Source organism: Mus musculus, chromosome 18 (assembly GCF_000001635.26).
Source record: "Mus musculus strain C57BL/6J chromosome 18, GRCm38.p6 C57BL/6J".
Classification (NCBI taxonomy): domain Eukaryota; kingdom Metazoa; phylum Chordata; class Mammalia; order Rodentia; family Muridae; genus Mus; species Mus musculus.
This window is the reverse complement of record NC_000084.6, coordinates 51515131-51531860: the sequence shown is the minus strand read 5'-3', so window position 1 is coordinate 51531860 and position 16730 is coordinate 51515131.

The following is a 16730-nucleotide window of genomic DNA, read 5'->3' as shown; positions in this document are numbered from 1 at the left end:
GAAAGACATGCACCAAAAACACTTCTGGTGGCATGCTGTAGTTTCTTGCTGCAACCAAGGACTCAGGGTGATAGTCAGAGTGATGTCAGCTGAGACAAATGCATGTGCTGAGGCATGTACATGTGCTGAGGGAAGACCCACAGAGGACATGTGATGTTTGGAGGGTATAAATAGGACTCTATAGACAGTGACAGAGGTGGAGCTAGGCTTGCTAATAGAGACAGCTGTGTGAAGCTTAGAGGGTCTTGAATCTTGAATTAATATTCAATTCCCTGAGAGAGGCACAGCTGAGACCTTCTCCTGGTGTTCCTCCTTGTCTGTGGATTTGCGTCAAGGCTGAGTCCTGGCTGTCTCTATTGGGCAGTGTCATTACTGCTGATTTAGTATCCTACTGAACTGGACTGCTAATATATCTGTGAAATGTTTGAGAGTATATTGAGCCTCTGCTAACTTGTGAACTAAACTGCTAATTTCCAGCCAAGACAGACAGGGGTTGCTACAAAGAACCATTCCTAAACAGGTCCACTTCCCCTGTATCCTTTCTTTTACACTAACTCTGGCAGGTGGTGGGCTAAAAGGAGGGGTTAAACCCTTTAAGAGCCATCATTAAAAAATATGTTTTGAAAAAGTTACAGTCTGTATATAAGATAAATTTTTCAGGCAAATTGAAATAGCTCAAATGTACAGGGAGGCACCATAGCAACAGTATTTGAATATATAGACATATGTATTTAGGTATATATGTGTACTGGCTGGTTTTGTGTGTCAACTTGACACAGGCTGGAGTTACCACAGAGAAAGGAGCTTCAATTGGGGAAGTGCCTCCATGAGATTCAGCTGTAAGGCATTTTCTCAATTAGTGATCAAGGGGGAGGGCCCATTGTGGGTGGTACCATCTCTGGGCTGGTAGTCTTGGGTTCTATAAGAAAGCAAGCTGAGCAAGCTAGTGGATGCAAGCCAGTAAAAAACACCCCTCCATGGCCTCTGCATCGGCTCCTGCTTTCTGCCCTGTTTGAGTTCCAGTCCTGACTTTCTTTGGTGATGAACAGCAGTGTGGAAATGTAACCTGAATAAACCCTTTCCTCCCCAACTTGCTTCTTTTTATTTTTCCATTTTTTATTAGGTATTTAGCTCATTTACATTTCCAATGCTATACCAAAAGTCCCCCATACCCACCCACCCCCACTCCCCTACACACCCACTCCCCCTTTTTGGCCCTGGCTTTCCCCTGTACTGGGGCATACAAAGTTTACGTGTCCACTGGGCCTCTCTTCCCAGTGATGGCCGATTAGGCCATCTTTTGATACATATGCAGCTAGAGTCAAGAGCTCCGGGGTACTGGTTAGTTCATAATGTTGTTCCACCTATAGGGTTGCAGATCCCTTTAGCTCCTTGGGTTCTTTCTCTAGCTCCTCCATCAAATCAAAACAACCCTGAGATTCCACCTCACACCAGTCAGAATGGCTAAGATCAAAAATTCAGGTGACAGCAGATGCTGGCGTGGATGTGGAGAAAGAGGAACACTCCTCCATTGTTGGTGGGATTGCAGGCTTGTACAACCACTCTGGAAATCAGTCTGGCGGTTCCTCAGAAAATTGGACATAGTACTACCGGAGGATCCAGCAATACCTCTCCTGGGCATTTATCCAGAAGATGCCCCAACTGGTAAGAAGGACACATGCTCCACTATGTTCATAGCAGCCTTATTTATAATAGAACTCTCAGCTCTGCCTCATGACAGCCTGGATGCTGCCATGTTCCTACCTTGATGAAAATGGACTGAACCTCTGAACCTGTAAGCCTGCCCCAATTAAAAGTTTTTGTTTGTTTGTTTGTTTGTTTGTTTGTTTAATAAGAGTTGACTTGGTTATGGTGTCTGTTCATAGCAGTAAAACCCTAACTAAGACAATATATACATACATGTTGAGTATCAAACTCAAAGTCTTGAGCATGCCTCTCTTTATTATCATTTTTTGTATTCATTTTCTTTTTAGCTTTCTGTTACATGTTAAAAGATATTTTAAATAATTTTGAGGATTTCATTTTCAAAAATTTTTAGTCTATTGAAATTAGACTATTATAATGTAATTGTGCTGATACATGTAAACATTTTCCTAAGTAATCTGCTATTTTTTGTTAGTTTTCCTAAGATAGATATTCTATACTGTAGTCTAGGCTGGCCCCCTGCCTCAACATCTCTGCTGTGGGGATAGTAGCATTATGCTAACTGTAATTTATTGTCAAGCACTAGGGTAAAGTAATTACTTTTTCTTTCTTTCTCTAATATTTTAATAACAAACCTTCTCCATTGGTTCTATGAATTCTAGAAAGGTGCCAAGCTCTGAAAAGGTACACAGGGATGTCTCTGCAGCATTTCTGAAACTGAGTCAGGTCAGGAAGATTACAATGGTATAATCTGACTGGGTCACATGATGAGTTAAAAAACAGCCTGAGATATGTAGAGATTTCATGTCTAATAAAATAAACAAACAAGCAAAAGGCACCCAGACATATTGATAAGGCATTTGGTAGTATGACCATTTAATAAATTAACAATAATAGGGCCTACCCTAGCACATGACCTCCCAACCATGCACTTCTGTCCATCATTCCAGAACCAAGGAAGAGATTTCTGATCATGAATTATTACTCAAATCTTATTAGAAAATGGTCGGTTTCCAAATAATAACAAACATGGCACTATTATACCAGTGAGCATACCTGCTCAGCCCTAGATCATGCAGGATCCACAATATTAAGTTCAATTTCATTGTATGTATTTGTGAATTTATGTATTTATGTATGTCTGGATTTATGAAATTTTATGAATAAAGAAAAAACTTAAATGTGAGGAAACTGTGGTTGAGTTTAATGGTACGATTCACGGATGTTTGCCTGAGATGATGAATACATCCATCAAGCTGCCTCTTCTCTTCAGTTCATATAACTCAAAGAAAAGCAATGTATTTGTCTAGAAATAAAATAAAGATGACACCCCAAAGTAGGTAGAGATCCCATATCTGGACCACCTCTCAATAAAGAGTAGATGATGCTCTAGAAAAAAAACTCTGTCCAGCACAATGGTTTCTCATCTGTGTTCTCTCTGTAACCAGGAGCATCCATCAAAGACATCCATACCCTCCGACTGTCTGCCCATATCAGAAAAACATTAGAGATAGAAAGTTTCTTTCACTTACCTTAGGGTGCACCTTGAGCAAGTTCACTTTTCACAATACTTTCTTTCTCTTTTTTTGTCATAGGGTGGCAAGCAATATGAACTTCAGGTTCCAGTAGCATTGTGACTAGTATAATTTCACAGATGGTTAGTATCTTAAAGTAAATACTCTTTAGGTAGCTTCAACATTTATTTTACTTTGTAATCATATTTCATTGATTTTGTATCTTAGATATTAGAACAGATTAATTATAAGGAAAAACAGTTTCCTTACATGAGTTTGAAATAAGAATATTTCACCCATTCATTGTTAAATAATTTCAGTAAATTTAATGTTGTAAAAAACAAGATGGCTTAACATCACTTAAGTTTAATAAATTCTTCTCAGATTTCTCACTGACATGAAATTGCTAACCTAATTCATTTTATATTCCTTATATTCCCTAGTAAAACTCATAACCTATTTAATCATGCTATCCTCAAGACCCACAGCATTTCTTTGAAATGTAACTATCCCAGAGGACTAAACATAGAGAATCTCTATATTCTAGTGTCTCCGAGAAGATGAGACTCTAACTTGGGTTGCCTATTGTTCCCATTGTTACAAATTTTCACAACTTTGCTTTATTGGGTAAAGTCATTTAACAAGACCTTCAGACTCAAACCCAGCTCTTCAAAGCACTCAAGGCTTCTTTGCAAGACGTTTGATCTTTCTCCTCTGGAGAGAATTCTGAATAAAGTCTTTCATGATTGTTTTAGCTGCTACAGTTTTTCCTGAGACAATATTTTATCTTATACATGCTCATAACTGTGAGTCATTATATAACAAACCCCAGTTATCTATAATTTCCTGAATTTCAAAAAAGTGTGAACTTGAAAGAGTCTATTACTTTTCTTTAAATGGGAAATCAACAAACGTAGAAGTTACCCCATTCTTTTGACTGACATATTTAGAACTTATTCTTAAGAAATATGTTGTATGCCTACAGAAGACTGCTCCTACAACATTGTCTCTCTTCCTACCCCCATCAACAGTAGATTACACATATCTTCCTCCTCAACCTCCAGCCCCCAAACTCATTGGTTTATTCTAGTATCTAACTCTAGTTTATTGCCTGGAAACACACTAGCCATTTGGGCAAAGAAACAGATAGACTAACTGTAGATCTTCAATTCTCCCTACAAATGGATCTATCAGATATTTACAGAAAATTTCAGCAAAACACAAAACAATACACCCTCTCCTAATTGCTCACAGAACTCTCTCCAAAATTGGCCATCTACTGTAAACAAAGTTAGTCTCAACAGATATGAGAAAAATTAAAAGATGCCCTGAATTTATCTGAGCACCAGCAGGTTAAAGCTGAATATCAACAACAATAGAAAGAATGGAAATCTTACAAATTCATAGAAACTGAAAAACTCATTACTGAATAAAGATGGGGCAAGACAGAAATAAAGAAAGAAACTAAAGACTTTCTAGAATTGAATTAAAATAAATACATATAAACCCCAATTTGAGGGAAAAAGTAGGCAGTTATAAAAGGAAAGTTCATAGCACAAAGTTGCTTCATTAAAAAAAAAATGGAAAAATCTCATATTACTAACTAAACAGTATACATGAGAGCTCTAGTGGTTCTCAACCTGTGGGTTATAACCCCCTTTATGAATCGAAGGACCCTTTCACAGGGGTAGAAAGCAAGAAAAAACAAAAACAAAAACAAACTCAGGCTTGAAATCAATGAAATAGAAACAGCAACAACAAAATACAATACGAGAATCAATGAAACAAAGAGTTAGTTCTTTGAGGAAAAGCAACAAGATAGAAAAGTCTTTATTCCACCAGCAATGAAGGAATGTTCTTCTTTCTCCATATCCTCACCAACATGTATTCCCACCAGAGGTTTTGAACTTAGCCATCTGATTGGTGTAAGGTGGAATCTCATGGTCATTTGATTTGCATTTCTCTGATCACTAAGGACTTTGAACATTTCATTAGGTGCTTCTCAGTCATTCGAGGTTCCTCTGTTGTGAATTCTCAATTTAGTTCTATATCCTATTTTTTGACTTGGTTCTTTGATTTTTTTTTTTGTTTTTTTGTTTGTTTGTTTGTTTGTTTTTGGTTTTGTTTTTTTTTTTTGTTTTGTTTTGGTTTGGTTTGGTTTTGGGGTGTGTGTGTGTGTGTGTGTGTGTGTGTGTGTGTGTGTGTGTGTGTTTAGCTTCCAGAGTTCATTACATGTTTTGGATATTAGCCCTCTATCAGATGTGGAGTTAGTGAAGTTTCTTTTCTGATCTGTAGGTTGCCAATTTGTCTTATTGACTATGTCCTTTGCCTTACAGAAGCTTTCCAGTTTCATGAAAGACAGGGCATCATGTGAGCGATGGAGTTGTCATCCTATAGTCAAATGTCTGACTCATAATTGTTCCTGTCTGAAAGAATTTCAGGAATGGAAATGGAGAGGATCCTGGGGAAAAGAATATCCATAGACAGTCCTAAAGTGGGATCCAGCTCAAGGGGAGGCTCCAAGTCCTGAAATTTTCACTGAGGCTCTGGAGTGCTCACAAAAAGGGACCTATCATGACTGCCCTCTAAAAGACCCAACAGGTAGTGGAATGAGCCAGATGTAGATATTTGTACCCAACATATAGTCAGAAGCTGCTGAGCCCTGTGTTTGAATTAGGGGAAAGCTGGAAGAAGATGAGGAACAGTGCAGCTCTCTAGGAGGACCAGCAGTCTCAATTAATCTGGACCCCTGAGATCTCTCACATGCTGGACCACCAAACAGACAGCATACACCAGCTGATATGAGGATACCAACACATATACAGTAGAGGACTGCCAGGTCTGGGTTCAGTCAGTGATGTGCCTAACTCTCAAGGGGCTGGAGTCCCCAGGGAGTTTAGAGATCTGGTCGGGTTGAGGTGGTCGGATAGGGACATCCTTGTGGACACTGGCAATGGGGGGGAGGTATGGAATGTGGAGCAGTCAGTGGGTGAACGAGAAGGGGAATTCAATCTGGAGTGTAAAAAGAAGATTAAATTAAATTTAAAAATCTGAAAAAAAGTCTTTATTTGAATTAATAGAATGTGGAGAATGTTGAAATTGACAAAATTAGAGATGGAGAGGTGGGTTTAAGAGAAACTGAAGAAATCTAGAGAAAAACAAAAAAATGTTGAAAAACATATAGTGTGCCAAGACTTTGATCCCAGAATTTGTAACTGTCTCAAACAAACAAACAAACAAACAAACAAACAAAACAAAGCAAAACAAAACAGTATCCTGTAGTCTACCAAAGTGTAAAATCTAAAACTGGATAATTTTCTGAGTACCTACTACTTACCTATGTTAAATAGAGACAAGACAATCAAATGAAATTGACTTATAACCTCTAGTGAAATATAAACAATAACTTAAAACATACCAACAAAAAATGTTCAATACCAGATAGTTTTAGCACAGAATTATACTGGAATTTCAAAGAAGAGTTAATGCTAATATTTCTCAAATTATTCCATAAAGTATCATTAGAAGAAACATTGCTCAATTCATTTTATGAGACTACAAATACCCTGATACATTGACCACACACACACACACACACACACACACACACAAAGACATAGAATTACAGACCAATTCCCTTCTGAATATAAATGCAAAAGCTAAAACCACATCATCATCATTTCATTAGCTCTAGAAAAGCTCTTTATCAATAACCAACATCCCTTCATGATAAACTTTCTGGAGAGATGGAAAGATGCAGGATGTAAGAGACCAGCCTATACAATAAATAAATAAATAAATAAATAAATAAATAAATAAATAAAATAGAAAGTCATTTTGAACAAGCCTATCCCCAACATCAAGGTAAATAGAGAGAAATTTAAATCATTTCTACTGATATGGGGAACAGGCCAATGCTGGCCACATACTTCTTAACTATCCAACAAGGTGCTAGAAGTCTTAGCTAGAGCAATAAGACAATTGAGAAAGATCAAGGGTATATAAATTAGAAAGGAAGAAGTCGAAATGTCTTCAATTACAGATGATGAGAGTATACATGAGTAGCCCTGAAAATTCTGCCTTCTTATCTTCATCTGCTCCCTGGAGCTAAGGCTATCCTACAGCCCTCCACATCTAAATTCTACCCAGTAGAGAGCTGGTCTCCCAGGAGTGCTCTCACTCCTAGGTCCAGAGGTGAGATCAACACTTCAGTCCAAGAAAATGCAAACTCTAAAAAGTTCATGACACCAAATATGCAGGAAATATAGAACACTATAAAAAAAAGACTAAACCTAAAAATAATAGGAATAGAGAAAGAGTAAGATCTTCAGCTCAAAGGCCCCAGAAACATCTTCAACAAAATTGTAGAAGAAAATTTCCCTGACCTAAAGAAACAGAACCCTATAAATGTAGAAGAAGCTTACAGAACACCAAACAGATTGGACCAGAAGAAAATTCAACCACAACCTAGTAATCAAAACACTGAACGTATAGAACAAAGAAAGAATATTAAAAGCTACAAGAGGGAAAGACCAAGTAGCATATAGAGGAAGACCTATCAGAATTACACATGATTTCTCAGCTATGACTCTAAAAGTTAGAATGACCTCTGTGAGGCTCCACCCAGCAGCAAATGGAAACAGATGCAGAGACCCACAGCCATACATTAGGTGGAACTCAGTAGTCTAATGAAAGAGTTGTAGGAAGGATTGAGGGACCCAACAATGAGTGGGAGTCTATAGGATGACCAACAGAGTCAACTAACCTGGAATCTTTGGGGGACTCCCAGAGACTAAGTCACCAAACAAAGATTGAACTCAGCTGGACCTAGGCCACCTGAACATATATAACCGATGAGCAACTTGGTCCTCTAGTGGAAGTCCCCAACTAAAATGTGGCTCTCACTGAATCTGTCACCTGTCTGCCTGCCTGCCTGCCTGTTGATCCTGTTCCCCTAAGTGGGCTGCCTTATTTGGTCTTAGTGGGAGAAGATGTCCTACTCCTGCTGCAACCTGATGTGGTGGGTGTGGAGAAGTACTAGGGGCTGATACCTAGAGGTGGGCGCCCCTTTCTCAAAGGAGAAGGGAAGAGAGCAAGGGGAGGGGATTCAGCTAATATGGAGTTGTAAAGTGAATAATTTGGGGGAAGCTGAGGTGAATATACTACCCAAACCCACATTAGCCTCCCTCAGACCACCCCATCTCTCTGTGCGTGCACATGAGATTCCAGGACACCACAGGAAGACCTGGTTGGAATTCAAGAAGTGATTTGTGTGGATATTAAGGAAACTCTTTAGGGTGAGCAAGAAATCAGGTCATCACCATCTATCTTTTCAGCTTCATTAAATACTTGGGCCACTGTAACATGATGCCTGAACCCAGGTAGAAACAGGAGAAACCATTTGCCTAATAAACTTTCTAGTAACAGCAGCCATCCCTGGGTGGCTACTGAACCATTTTCACCTCCATCTTCACATGGCATGCTGCTTGTGTTCCTGAGTCTTCATGTGGCCTTTTTGCAAGAACTACTAGATTAATGACTAACTCTACTCCAGTATGATAGTATGCTAATAATTCCAACTCTAATAATCTCATTTCCAAATAAGGTCCCATTGTGAGGTACTGGTGGCACTAAAAACTGCAAGAATTTATGGGTCAACAAGTCAACGAATAAAACTGAGAAATTTTAAATTATTTAAGCTGATTGCAATAAATTTTACTTCCAATTAAAAAATATAGAAAGGAAACAACTGGATAAATAATATGTGATGCACTTACAAAATAGATGATTACTCAGCAATTAAAAGAAAATGAAATCCACTGACGAATATGGGGAACTAGAAAAAAGCACCATAGCAAGGGAGGTGACCTATACCTGTAAATATAAATACGGTATGCATTCACTTTTATAGATATTAGCTGTTAAGTCAACTATAACTGATGTATAATTGGTACAATCACAGAGGTTAGATATAGAATAATGAACTAAGAAGTGCCAACAGGTCTCCCTAGGAAAGGAAAATACAATAGATAGTTATGGATGGATAGGGAGGAAATGAAATGAGAAGATTAAGTGGGGTCTGGAGAGAAGAAGGATAAAGGAAGGGAATGCAGGAAGAAAACAGATAAAATTTATAAGTCATTTGAGAGTATTATCATCCCATACACAGTTCCCAAATCCAGACACTTTTGTGGATGCCAACCAGTGCTTGCTGACAGGAATCTGATATAGCTATCTCCTGAGAGGATCTGTCAGTGCCTGACAATTACAGAAGTGTATGTTCACAGCCAACCATTGGACTGAGCACAGGGTCCCCAATGGAGGAGCTAGAGAAAGGACCCAAGGAACTGAAGCAGTTTGCAGCCCCATAGGAGGAACAACAATATGAACCAATCAGTCCCCCCCCCCCAGATCTCCCAGGGACTAAACCACCAGCCAAAGTACACATGGAGGGACTCAAGGTTCCAGCCATGTATGGAGCAGAGGATGCTTTGTGGGACATCAATGAGAGGAGAGGCCCTTGGTATTGTGAAGGCTCTATGCCCCAGTGCAGGGGAATGCCAGAACAGGGAAGAGTGAGTGGGTGGGTTAGTGAACAGTGAGAGGGGGGACAGGACAGGAGGATTTTCAGAGGGGAAATGAGGAAAGGGGATAAAATTTGAAATGTAAATAAGAAAATATCTAATAAAAAATAAAGTAAAAAATGAAAAGAAAATCTAATATAGTAGACGTTTTGTAAAATACATATGTAAAGATCTAAATGGAGATCTCCTCACCAAATTGTGTGGGAAATAGAGTCCTATGTATCAGTTATCTCCAAATGAAGCTTTTTGTGCTTGGAATGAGTGACATCTAATTGAGTTGTTGCCTGAAGGTGTTCCATGTGGATACCTTAATACCTCAGCCTAAGGTTATTCTCTACACACAAAGGCCAAGGCCCCACTGCTGAAGGCAACACCTGCACAATTCATAGAACATGGAGAAATAGAGCTGTGCTTCCATAGAGCCTTTACCCTATGTGCTAGCATCTTTGGTCTGAGAAGGTACTTTGCATGCTACCAAAGAAGAAACTTAAACAGCAGACCAGACATAAACCCTGTGATCTATAATGGTAACCAACACTAAAATGTGCAGGTGTAATATAGCACAGAGTTTTGTGGAGTAAACAACCAAGCCAATGGTATAAGACTGGATCAATAGCCAATACTGCTTGGGTGACCAAAAACCTGAGACAGGGTGGCTCAGAGACCTAGGATTAAAAAAAAAAAATTACTAGTGTTCTGCTACAGGAATGTGGCCATAAAATGACTCCTGATGACTTTCTTTTATACTCATAAATAAATGTCTTGCTCAGCCATTGTCGGAGAAGCTTTGTCCTGTAGCAAATGGTAGCAAATACAGCAACCTACAGCCAGACAAAGGGCAAAGAGAGACAGACCTTAAAACACTCAACAGTAAGTAAATGGGCTGTCTCCATCAAATCCCTCTCCTTTCAGCTCAGAGAACTCTGCAGAAAAGTTAGTAGAAAGAGTACAAGAGGCAGAAGGTATGGAGGACACTAAAGAAATAAGCCCTTCTAAGTCAATAGGATTGCTACACATATGAACTCAGAGACTGAGGCAACATGCACAGGTACTGCACTAGATAGAGTCCCAGAGCTGAAAGGAGAAGGGAACACATGCTCTCATCCCTAACTCAGAGGATGTCTCCAACTGATAATCACTTACAAATGAAAATGTAGTTTTCTCCAAGGGAGTCTCACTGTACACACAAACTACTCTTAAGAGTAGGCTGTGCACACAGCAGTAGTTGTTCAAGAGAAAACAAACTCAAAGGCATCTTTGGATGTTCCTTGTCTCATAATGTCATCTCAAATTTTGTTTTGTCTTTTTAATTTTATCTTATTGTTATTAATTTTTTGTTTTTTCTATTTTTTAACTTACAGATTGTTTATATAACATGACTTACAGTTTAATGTTCCTATAGGATTGCTAAGCATGGACAAGAGAGGGTCTCTGAATCCATATCAATTTCTTGTACCATTTTTAAGGCTCTCTTCATTCTGTGGTTTTGTTTTGATGTTTGTTTTGTTTTGTTTTGTTTCATTTTGTTTTCTTTGTGTGTGTTTGCTTTTGTTTATTACAATGTGTTTGGTTTTTGTATATTTTATTTTCTCATTATCCCTTACAAGGCTGTTTGTTTTCTAATGAGAGACAGAAAGTTGGTGAATCTGAATGAGAAGGGAGGTGGGAGGAACGTAGAGGAATAGATAAAGGAAAACCTGTAATACAGAATATAATACATGAGACAAATTTTATATCAATAAAGGAAATTATTTTTTTAAATGTGTGTTGTATTTTTATATTTTACACTGCAATATCACATTAAGAACAAAAGCTTTTCTGAATATTCCTTCTGTTTCTGCAATGCCTAATGCAATACAGAAAAATTAATTCAAAATTTGGTGAGCTCATGGGCACATCTACTTTAATATGCGTGATGAGTTGCCATAAGAGACATCCTATCCCCTATTAAAAAATGGGGTACAGAGCTAAACAAAGAATTCTCAACTGAGGAATACCAAATGGCTGAGAAGTACCTGAAAAAATGTTCAACATTCTTAACTAACCAGTGCCCCCAGGGCTCTTGTCTCTAGCTGCATTTTTAGCAGAGGATGGCCTATTAGGCCATCAATGGGAGGAGAGGCCCAGTGAAGATTCTATGCCCCAGTATAGGGGAATGTCAGGGCCAGGAATTGGGAGTGGGTGAGTTGGGGAGCAGTGAGAGGGGGAAGGGTATATGGGATTTTCAGAGAGGAAACTAGGAAAGGGAATAGCATTTGAAATGTAAATGTAGAAAACATCTAATAAAAATGTATTTTAAAAAGATAGAGAGATTCTATCAGATAGAAGACAAAGATTGATGCTGTACCTTATCCTCTAAAGTTTATAAAACATACACATGCATCTGCCTATACTCACACACAAACACATGCTGACACACACATAAAATTTTTTTAGTTGCTTTAGTTTAATGTTGGGAGGTGGTGGCAGCGGGGTGGGGTGGGGGTAACCTTTAATCCCAGCACTCAAGAGGCAAAGTAAAATGGATCTCCGAGTTCAAGGTCAGCCTGTTCTACAGAGAGAGTTCCAGGTGAGCCAGGACTGCACAGAGAAATCACTTCTCAAATAAATAAATAAATAAATAAATAAGCAAATAAACATAATAAATAAATGAATGAATAAATATGTAAAAACTGCTTTTGTTTAAATATATTTAATACTTATGCTAAAATATTTCATGAGATCATTTTTTCAATTTAAAAATAGTTCTATTTTTCGACATGTACAGCTAATTACACCTGTTCATGCATCCTTACCCCCAGCTGGGGCATCCGTACTATTTGTGGGTTTGGTGTAAATTACTTGGGCTTTGTTCTTTGAAACCAGCTTGATAAATCTATTTCTATGTGACTCCTGAAGGGCATTTGGGCCAATGAACCACGAATGTTAGTTTCTCAGGGACCACAGCTGGAGTAATAACCTCATGGCTGAGAACTTATTTACAGTTTGTTGCAAGCAGTATTGTCAAACAGGAATAGATTGCTAAGCTTTGCCTTCTGACCATATCTTGTTAGCCTTTCCCGTGGATTTGATTACCTGGGTAACTTTTTAGCATTCTGGTAGTGCTTGGATGGCATGACAAACCTGGGAGAGTGGCAATGACCACTGTAGCCTTGGTAAGAAGCTGGGCAATAGCAACAACAACCCAGCAAACCCAAACACCCATGAAATCATAAAAAAGTTATCTGAATGTTTTGAGTATGTATACAGAAAAATGTAACACACTATGTGCATTTTGAATATTCTTTAAAATCTGTGCCAGAGAATAACAGTGCAAGATGGTGAAAGAGGAGATAAGTGAGCCAAGAGAAGCCTAATAATAACAAAAGTAGGAGGAAACATTGTGATTCCTTCATTTTTGTAAATAATCTGTACTTTATAACAGATATTCTATACATGTGTATTTATTGAAGTAGGCTATGACATTTTTTAACAGAAGTGTCTGTGATGACCATGTAGAAATATATAAATATATACTGACATTTGCTGTATAGATCTCCTAATTAAGCTATTGTGAATAACTATTCTGTTTTTTTTTTCTTTCTTTATTTGTGTTTTCTAGCTAGTCTACAGCGTAAGTGCATTACTGGAATAAATAGAGGTTTTCAGAAGAAAACGAGAAGGGCCAGCTGCATATATTTATAGCATCTATTCCTCAGTAGAAGATGAAATAACACATACAGAACACACTTTTTTTTTTTGAACCAGGAGTTCTGTGTACATTTTATAGAGTCCTTGTGGTAATCTCTCAGATTTGTACAGTTATCTCCATAAACCAAAACCCTCAGTGGGATGTGAATATGGAATGACAAAATAATGAGTTGGGATTTAAACCTTTTATCTCCCTGATTTTAAAACCAATTGATTTTGAAATGCCATAGCAATCCTACACTATGTGCCCTAGCCCCGGCATAAGCAGTCTCATGCAGGCATTTACCAGAAAGCGTGCAAATCACTTGCTCCAGCTGTTTATTGTTCTGGAAACTGGGTCACCACCTTTGCGTCCAACTGATACCATGGTTCACAGTGAGCACAACTGCCATCCACCTGGTATGAATGTACCCACATTCCTATACTTGATCCCACTATTCTCAAGTGCCTGTGGTTTTGGAACTATATTCTGTGCTCTTATCTCAGCAGTAAATCTGTGGCTTCATTCTTCATGGCAGTAGGCTCCAGGTGAGGTAGAGACATGCACGCACACACACACACACAAAATCCTTCTTCTCTCTGAAAAGCTGATACTGAATGATGTCCTTGTTTGTCATCTCTGTGTTGAGTAGATTTTTGTCATAGCCCTGCTAACCTAAAGAAAAGAAAAGTGACCCATGAATGAGGAAAGCGGGGCTTTTGATAGAACTATAATAGACAACGTTCCTGTTCCTATTATTTTCAGTGCACTTGCTCCCCAATTTGAATGCATCCAAGATTTGCCCCATTAGCCCTTTCAAAGAAAAAATGCTTTCCAAAAATCAATATATCAAAATAAAAGCAGGAACTGGAGAGGACAAATCCAGATTCAACCTCTTTCCACCATAAAAGAAAAATTAAAAAGAGAAGTGCTATAAAGGTGCATGTGTCTTCTAGTTTGAGGACTTGTGAAAAAACTGATTTGTCACTGGTATCCTAGGGTATAATGGATTTATTCCATTTGAAAAAGAAAAGCATGGTGCCTTTCACACTGATTCTACAAAAAGAATAAAACACTTGCTTAGCAAGGGTCCTGCTTAACATATGCATAAATTTTCAGTCCATTGTGTTGTCACCTCTGCCTTTGCTGGGATTGTTCTTACATCAGAGAGTTTCCTTAATGTATTCTAGTCCTTCAAAATCAGATTTCATGTCTGATCATTTCTGGTAAAGGTTACCAAACAAGACCCCTGCCATGTCCACCTATATCAGATTTCATTCAGATTAAAACAGAGTGTGCATCGAAAGCAAATGTGTATAAAGTTTATAATAAACACAAGATATAGCCTATCCCAGTTACTTGCCATAAATTTATAATTTTAACCTAGATAGCTTTTAATCTTCATTTCTTTTCTGTCATAGCTTTTAAATAATCTGTCTTCAAATAGTCTAAAATTGTTGCATTTTTCTAAAGGAAAACAATCAAATTAGATTCTATATCAAATATTTTAAGTAGCCATTTTTCATCCTTTCTTTTATATCTGTTTTCCTACACCATGTTTCTATTCAGCACTCCCTAAAGGAGCTTTGCAGCTTGCACATCCAGGTTGTTCTCCTGAACCACTCTCTTTGTGAGTGTGCAACAAGCTTTGGACTTCAGTGTACTTCTTCATTCAATTATTTTTCTTCTTCTGGCTTACTTTCGAATTTAACACAATTCGTATTTAAACCATACCATGCTGTCTCACAAGCCCTCGAAGCTCATGTTTATTTTTGCATTGTAAAATCCATTTAGTACATCTCTAAGAGTCCCCCAAGTGATCCCAAAGTAGTTCAAATGTCAAATTTTAACATCTTTTCTGAGACAAGAAAGAGAGAGGGGGGAGGGAGAGGGAGAGAAGGGAGGGAGGGTGGATGGAAGGAAATAAAGGACAAGAAAAACAGAAATCTCTTATTTTTGATCCATGTAAAATACAAACAAAATTGCACTTCTCCGACACAAACTGACCTAGCATGAACATTTTTATTCCCAAAAGGTGAAATGAAGGCATAGGAAGGAGCAAAGGAAACAAATGATTAAACCATAGCAAGAATAACACTAGCTCCATAGTCAAAACTTGGGGCAATTAAAAGAAAGATTTGTAATTCAACTTTGTCTCTGTAGCCTTGATGGCTACAACCTAAAACGATTTACTCTGTGAATTTCCTGAGCAAACTGTCCAAAAACTTAGCATCTCTAATATCCCGTACTTATTTTCACTCATGTCTTCATAATCTGCATTCTCAACTGCTTGGTAAAGTCTGTGTGACCTGCCTACACATCCCTTAGTCTCCATTCTTTCCTTTGAAATCATGATGAACACCGACACAATCCTGCAAATCTTGGGTTCTACATCTTGGAGCATTGTTATCACCTAGACAAACAAGGCCTGTTGCCAGTTTGAATAGTACCTAGTCCAACTTAGACCATGATTTCAGTGGCTTCTGAGTTTATGGACGTCTGAAAATCCATAGCACTCTATGGAGCCCTGTTCCAATGGGGAAACCTTCCTCTCCTTTTTCCCAGCAGTGCTAATCCTTTATATACTAGATCCCAGAATTGTAAATCTCACCTTTATTTCCTCAGATAACATGATGCGGTGAGAGTTATATCCAAGCTGTGTGATTACATGGCTTGGGTCGAGCCTGGAGTATTTCATTCTCTGTTGTAACTGTTCATAGGTCTAGGGCTGGAAGCTTCTAGTCCCTGTACAACCTAATCTTCCATGATGACTGTCTCAACATATTTGTTCTTGGTTTGGGACTGAATTGCTTTTCCTGGCCTCATACTAACTGGGTAATGTGTTCTAATCTTCTGGATTCTCATTCTCTGGCATATTCAGTCTTCCCCTTTGTCTAGCTTATTCTCGCTGTAACCTGTCTCTGTAAAACTGTCCCAGTAAACCTGCCACACATGCGTGCCTGTACACGCACTTTTACACACACACACACACACACACACACACACACACCTATCACACTACCTTTTCTCTCTGTTCTTAAGTAGCCTCTCTTCCCCTGCTGTTCTTGTGTAAGTTGAGAGTAACCTATCTCAGACTCATTCTGTCAAATCTTTCTCTGATTCATTACTTTGTCTGCCCCTGGCTGCTTCCTTTTACAAACGAACCTTACATTCATTATTAGGGATTAAAGGTGTGTAGTAAAGGCATGTCTTATTCTAGCCAGGTTATACTGTAATTCAGGGCATGTTTCCATTCTGGCTGGATCATATCTTTCCATGTGATCTCGTCAGGGCAGC